The sequence below is a fragment of the Tachyglossus aculeatus genome, unplaced genomic scaffold, assembly GCF_015852505.1.
Source record: "Tachyglossus aculeatus isolate mTacAcu1 unplaced genomic scaffold, mTacAcu1.pri scaffold_214_arrow_ctg1, whole genome shotgun sequence".
Taxonomy (NCBI): domain Eukaryota; kingdom Metazoa; phylum Chordata; class Mammalia; order Monotremata; family Tachyglossidae; genus Tachyglossus; species Tachyglossus aculeatus.
Window position 1 is genome coordinate 26,424 of NW_024044930.1, and position 5,858 is coordinate 32,281.

General features: G+C 46.1%; 1 pseudogene; it reads left to right on the forward strand.

The window, feature by feature from the left end:
• The first annotated feature begins 4,541 nt into the window (after positions 1–4,541).
• Positions 4,542–5,500, forward strand: LOC119923664 (annotated as a pseudogene).
• The last annotated feature ends 358 nt before the right edge of the window (positions 5,501–5,858 follow it).

Consider the following 5,858-nt stretch of genomic DNA (forward strand, 5'->3'; position numbering starts at 1 on the left):
GAGAAGAGTAGAATTTACAGGCACAATCCCTGCTCTCAACAATTTTCAATGAAATGAAGGAAAACGGCATTGAAATACAGGTAAAGGAAGGAACTAAGTAAGAGGACATGAGTGTAAGTGCTGTGAAAGAGTGAGATGGGATAAGTACCTATGTTCCCAGCGGGGTATGGACTCAAGGGCGTAAGTGACCCAGTAAGAAGGGGAAATGGGGTTAGAGGATCAGAGATTAGTCAGGGAAGGCTTCCTGGATGTGATGTGGATTTAGTATAGTTTGAAGATGGGGAAATGTGGTCTGTCAGTTGTTAAGAGTTCCAGGCATCAGGAAAGGAGAAAGCAAAGTGTTGACCACAGGAGAGATGAGATAGAAACACAGTAAGCAGGGGAGTGAGGTCTGTGGATTGGATTGTAGTGGGAGAGGAGAATGAACAGGTAGAGAGGGAAAGAACTGACTGAATACCTTAAAAGACAAACTGATGCCTTATAGCCAAGAAAATTTTGCTTGATGTGGAGAAGGATGGGCAACAAGATTTGTGTGTCTTTGGGCAAAAGACTTAACTTCCCTTGTCCTCAGTTACCTCACCTGTAAAATGGGGATTGATTGTGAGACCTATGTTGGAACATGGACTATGTCCAACCTAACTGTCTTGTATCTACCCCATTGCTTAATACTGTGTTTGGAATATGGTAAGCATTTGATAAATTCCATAAAATACTTTAGACTTAATAATCACTGTTGCCTTTACTTTTCCCCCATCCTGGGATGATGATGTTCTCTCTTTGCAGCTAAGGGGGACAGGAGGCTCTGTCCCTATTCTTGGATGATAAGGAAGGTGTTCTGCTTGAATTCCTGCTTTTATGTAGTAAGCACTTTCCTTTAATCCAATTTAGTTGAATTTTCACCACTTCCAATCCATTAACCATTCATTGTGCTTACCATGTGCAAAGTACTGTAAAAAGGACATGGAAGGGAACAATTCAATAGAATTGGCAAACTCATTCCTTTTCCACAAGGACCTTACAGTCTAGAGGGGGAGGCAGACATTAAAACCCATTAAGGGTATGTCCAGTAAGTGCCGTGGGGTTGATGATGTGGGTGAATATCAAGTGCTTAAAGGATACAGATGCAGATGCATAAGTGAGAAAGAAGGGGGAATGATTACGGGAAATGAGAAATTGGATTGGAAAGGCTTCTTGAAGGAGAAGTGATTTTAAGAGGGCTTTGAAGGTGGGGAGAATGGAAGGTGGGGAGAATGGTAGTCTATTGGATATGAAGGAATAGGGAATCCCAGGCCAGAGGGAGGATAGGGGCAAAAGATCAGTGGTGAGGTAGACTAGAATGAGGTACAGAGAGTAAGTAGATTTGCGATGGAGTCAATATTTCACAAATACTTTTTTATAATTTACTTCATACAATTGTAACTCAGTTATTAACAGTTTCACAGGCTTAAGGCAAACTTCACGATGATAGGATTACTCATTAATAGCTGTGCAACCTTGATGTGTAAGCATATACAATTATTTAGGCAAGAACACTATACTGAAAGCTGGGAGAGTTCAATAGCATTGGAAGACCTAATATTTATCAAGTGTTTACTGCGTGCGAAATCACCAAGTAAGATCTGGTAGATACAAGATTATCAGATCAGGCATGCTCCATATTTCACACAAGTCTGAAAATCTGAGAGGAAGGAAGAATAGACATCTTATCCCCCATAATCCAGGTTAAAAACAGGGGTACAGAGACGTTAAGGGTCTTGCCCTAATTCTCATGGCAAGCTAGTAGTAGAGTCAGAACCAGAACCTGGGGTTTCCTCACTTCCACTCCCATGCTATTTTCACTAGGCCACTATACCTCCCGTTAATAGGGTTGAGGGGGCTGCTAGTGGGACATGATGGGGAAGATGGGGGAGTAATCGATAAATGCCTCCTGGAGGAGGTGGATTTGATGAAAGCTTTGAAGAAGAAGGACATGGTTGGGTGAAGTTTAATTGGATAGGGGTTTTCAGACTTTTGAGCTTTGACAGGTATGAGCCATGAGTAGAGGGTGAGAGGCAATGATAGTCGTAACAGGCTGCATTCATTCATTCCTTCATTCAATTGTGTTCATTCAAATGTAATCCTCCTCGACCTCTTAGCTGCCTTCGGCACTGTGGATCACCCCCTTCTCCTAAACACGCTATCCAACCTTGGCTTCACAGACTCCATCCTCTCCTGGTTCTCCTCATCTCTCCAGCCATTCATTCTCAGTCTCCTTTGCAGGATTCTCCTCTCCCTACCATCCCCTTGCTGTAGGGGTTCCTCAAGGATAGGTTCTGGGTCCCCTTCTGTTCTCTATCTACACTTATTCTTTTGGTGAACTCATTCGCTCTCACGGCTTCAACTATCACCTCTATGCTGATGACACCCAAGTCTACATCTCCGCTCCTGCTCCCTCTCCCTCCCTCCAGGCTCGTATCTCCTCCTGCCTTCAGGACATCTCCATATGGATGTCTGCCCGCCATCTAAATCTCAGTATGTCCAAGACTGAGCTCTTTAACTTCCCTTGCAAACCCTGTCCTCTCCCTGACTTTGCCACTACTGCAGATGGCACTACCATCCTTCCCATCTCACAAGCCCACAACCTTGGTGTTATCCTCAACTCCGCTCTCCCATTCACAACCACACATCCTATCTGTCACCAAAACCTGCCGGACTCACCTCCACAACATCGCCAAGATCCACCCTTTCCTCTCCATCCAAACCGCCATCTTGCTTGTTCAATCTCTCATTCTATCCCGACTGGATTACTGTATCAGCCTCTTCTAGGATCTCCCATCCTCCTGTCTCTCCCCGCTTCAGTGTATAATTCACTCTGCTGTCAGGATTATCTTTGTGCAGAAACGCTTTAGGCTTGTCACTCCCCTCCTTAAAAATCTCCAGTGGTCGGCTGTCAACCTACGAATCAAGCAAAAACTCCTCACTCTCGGCTTCAAGGCTCTCCATCACCTTGCCCTCTTCTACCTAATCTCCCTTCTCTCCTTCTATAGCCCAGCCTGCACCCTCCACTCATCTGCTGCTAACCTCCTCACTGTGCCTCGTTCTCACCTGTCCTGCTGTCGACCCCAGGCCCACGTCCTTCTCCTGGCTTGGAATGCCCTCCCTCTACACATCCACCAAACTAGCTCACTTCCTCCCTTCAAAGCCCTACTGAGAGCTCTCCTCCTCCATGGGGCCTTCCCAGACTGAGCCTCCTTTTTCCCCTCCTCCTCCTCATCCCCCCTGTCTGCTACCTCCTCCCCTTCCCCACAGCACTTGTATATATTTGTACAGATTTATTACTCTATTTATTTTTCTTGTACACATTTGCTACTCTATTTGTTTTGTTAATGATGTGCATATAGCTATGATTCTATTTATTCTGATGGTTTTGACACCTGTCTACATGTTTTGTTTTGTTCTCTGTCTCCCTCTTGTAGACTGTGAGCCCATAGTTGGGTAGGGACCGTCTCTATATGCTGCCGACATGTACTTCCCAAGTGCTTAGTATAGTGCTCTGAATGCAGTAAGGGCTCAATAAACACGATTGAATGAATTAATTAATTTCCTGAGTGCTTACTGTTTGCAAAGTGCTGTACTAAGTGCTTAGGAGAGTACAAGAACAAACGGACACATTCCCTGCCCACAACAAGATCACAGTCTAGAGAGGGAGAAAGGAATTACTATACATTAATAAATTCATAAATAAACTACAAATATTTACAGAACTGCTGTGGGGAGAATGGATGCAAGGAACAAGTCAGGATGATGCAGAAGGGAATAAAAGAGGAGAGAAGGATTTAGTCAGCGAATCCTTATTCGAGGATATGTGCCTTCAATAAGACTTTGAAATGGGGGCGGGGGGAGCAATTATCGGCCTGATATGAAGAGGGAGGGCATTCCAGGCCTCCCTGGCCTCTATAAGGTAAGATGTGGGCAAGAGGTCGGCGGAAAGATAGATGAGTTCGAAGTACAGTGAGACGGTTAGCTTTGGAGGAACAAAGTGTGAGGGCTGGGTTGTAATAGGAGATTAGCGAGGCGAGTTAGGAGGGGGCAAGGTGATTGAGTACCTTAAAGCAAAATGTAAGAAATTTTTGTTTGGTGCTGAGGAGGATGAGCACCCATTGGAGTTTCTTGAAGAGTGGGGACACTTGGTCTGAACGTTTTTGACAGAAAGTGATTCGGGCAGCAGAGTGGAGAAAGGACTCGAGTGGGCAGAGATAGGAAGCAGGGAGGTAAGCAAGGAGGCAGAGACATTAATCAACGCAGGACTGGATAAATGCTTGCAGTAATGTGGTAGCAGTTTGGATAATAATAATAATAATAACGGCATTTATTAAGCACTTACTATGTGCAAAGCACTATTCTAAGCATTGAGCACTGTTCTAAGCTCTGAGGAGAGGAAGGGGTGACGTCACCCTTGAGACTGATGCTTCAGACGTCCCAAAACGTGCCCCAAACGCCTGCCAAAAAGGGGCACAGTCTATATTCCTGCTCTCTCTGTAGCGGAGTAGGATCCCAGGGTGATGGTGGAAACCAGTGAAAGTTCCTTTGAGGAATTCATCCTCCTGGGCTTTTCAGACCAACCCCACCTTGAAGCTGCGCTCTTTGTGTTTGTACTCTTCTTCTACCTCCTGACTCTATTGTGCAATACAGCCATCACGGTGGTCTCCCGTCTGGACTGTCGTCTCCATACGCCCATGTACTTCTTTCTCAGCCACCTTTCCTTCCTGGACCTCTGCTTCTCCACCAGCCTGGCTCCTCAGACTCTCTTGAACCTGTGCAGGCTCCAGAAGACGATTACCGTCGGGGGATGTGTGGTCCAAATCTATGTCTCCCTGGCACTAGGCTCCACAGAGTGCATTCTCCTGGCTTTGATGGCTCTGGACCGCTATGCAGCAGTCTGCCAGCCCCTGCACTATGCAATGCTCATGCACCCCATCTTCTGCCGGCGGATGGCAGCCATATCCTGGCTGAGTTAGGTGACCAACTCACTGATTCATACCACGCTCACACTGAGGCTGCCTCGGTGTGGCCACTGTCACCTGGACCATTTCATCTGTGAGGTCCCAGTCCTCATCAAGCTCGCCTGTGTGGACACTGCCATGAACGAACTTGTCCTTTTGACCCTTAACATCCTTGTGGTCCTCGTCCCTCCAGCTTTCATCCTGGGTTCCTATGGCTTCATTGCCCGGGCTGTGCTGAGGATTGGATCCTCCGAGGGTCGAAGAAAGGTCTTCAGCACCTGCTCCTCTCACCTCTTGGTCGTGATCATCTTCTATGGGACCATAATCTTCATGTATCTCCAGCCTGGAGGCAACTACTCTATAGACCAAGGCAAATTTGTCTCCCTCTGCTACACCATGGTCACTCCATGGTCATCATCTACACCCTGAGAAACCAGGAGGTGAAGGGAGCACTGAAGAAGCTGGTCCTGGGACGCTTTTCTTTGGGGAGGAGAAAATCAGATTGGAGTGCCCCATGAAAGAGACTCTTACCTGCTACAGAACAGTGTTCTTCCCTCGCTTCTCCTCAGCTCTCCCTCTTTACCTCCTCCAGATCAATTTCTCACTGTTCTAGATTCCCCTGACTCCATCTCCTTCCTCATGCTGTTTCCCTGGTCTGGAGCTCTCTCACAACTCAAATCTACCAAACCACAGTTCTTCCAGCCTTCAGAGCCCTTCTCAAATCCCACCTTTTCCAAGACACCTTCCTCAATTTATGCTTAACAACCCAACCCCCATCAACCCAACAACCAACTTCAACATTTATGATTTTATATCCATTTTCACCTTGAAAGAATAGAAATATTTTCAAATGTACATTAGATATTGATTCAACTA